Here is a 1,532-nt window from a genome sequence, read left to right as displayed (position 1 = left end):
GGGCCGCCGGGGGCGGGGATGGACTGTTGGGCGTACTGTTCTAAATGCGGCCTTAGCGGGGCAGAGAGCAGGCGGAGAATCGATTTGTTTAGCCTGCTGACCGCGATCCTTTCGACGCATCACGGGATGCCAGTGGGCTTCTTGGCCACAAGGGCAGGCTGCTGGCTCGCGGCCATCAGGACACCCAGATCCTTTTCCTCAGAACTCAATATCTTCTGTTTACAATAAATGCACGTGTTTATTTTTACGCACCTGTCTAAAGCATGAGACGTTTTTATAAGACTCAGCCTCACGCGCTGCTTTCCTCTTCAATTGCTCCTCAATTCCACCTGGAGAAATCAGAGAGCTGAGGGTGAAGCGTCCTAGAGAGGCTTCCCAAACCCAAATGTGATGCCACGAGCAGTCGTGGGACACCCAGCCCTGTGAACTCAAGTCTCTGTGCAGTGCCTCTTTCATGCTACTAGGGCAAAAGGGACAATAATTAATTTCCAGCTCACTCTGATAGCCCTGTGAACTCAAGTCTCTGTGCAGTGCCTCTTTCATGCTACTAGGGCAAAAGGGACAAAATTAATTTCCAGCTCACTCTGATAGACCTCACGCGTGACTGGGAATTTACTGGAATAAGTGTGCTGAAATGATAATTGGCCTTTTCATTCCCTGGTATTATGCTGCCATCCACTGACGCTGAGCAGTGGATGCTGCTTCCACGTGTTGGGTTGTTGACATACTGTTGTTGACAAGGCAGTGATGATACTGACGTTGTATGTCAGGAGAAGTGTTTCATGGGGGAAGGCTCTGATTTGCTGATTCACAAACCTGAGAGAACTCATCCCTCTCACCAGGCAAAACAGTATTTTGCTATCACTGATCAGGCAAAATTTAGTTCTGAGCATCAGACCACTGAGTCAGGAGGCGTATCAGTGTGAGATGTTTATCTATGATTATCTATATTTACCATCAACATGATTAGTGTTCCATCTAATCATGTTGGTTCAGCCCAGCTGTATCTGTTTCAATGCCTGGCTGCCCTTTGGTGCAGTTGTTCATGAAGGGAGAACCTGGAAGCTTCTGATTTCTGCTGCCTGTAGCATTGCTCCTGTTCTTCCCTGAATTGGGTGCAGTGGGTCCTTTCAGAGCCTGGCAGGTGTCAGCATAAAGGAGTGAGGTTATGGTTAAGGCTAAAACCACATTTGGGTGTACAGTGCTTTATTTTGCATTCAGCCTTTTGTCCACTTAGAAATGGTTGGCCGTGGTGTACTGTCATGAATTTCCATGCAAGCCTCTTTTTTCCATGCTCCATTAAGGGTTCCTTCTATTTGTTGGTACAGAATTTCCCAAAAGCCTTTTCCTCTTTCCTGGCTCTTGGACTACTTACGTTTCTTTTTCTTAAAATGTCACCGTCATCTTTTGTATCTTAATTATTAATAATAACTATGACATTACCCTGTTCAACATTGCCTGAGTTTATGTTTGTGTCTACAGTCCTTCCCAAGAGTTATGCAAAGTGTTACAAGGATACAAAAACAATATGA

Source organism: Meleagris gallopavo, chromosome 5, assembly GCF_000146605.3.
Source record: "Meleagris gallopavo isolate NT-WF06-2002-E0010 breed Aviagen turkey brand Nicholas breeding stock chromosome 5, Turkey_5.1, whole genome shotgun sequence".
In the NCBI taxonomy this organism is placed as follows: domain Eukaryota; kingdom Metazoa; phylum Chordata; class Aves; order Galliformes; family Phasianidae; genus Meleagris; species Meleagris gallopavo.
Note: the sequence above shows the minus strand (reverse complement) of the source record.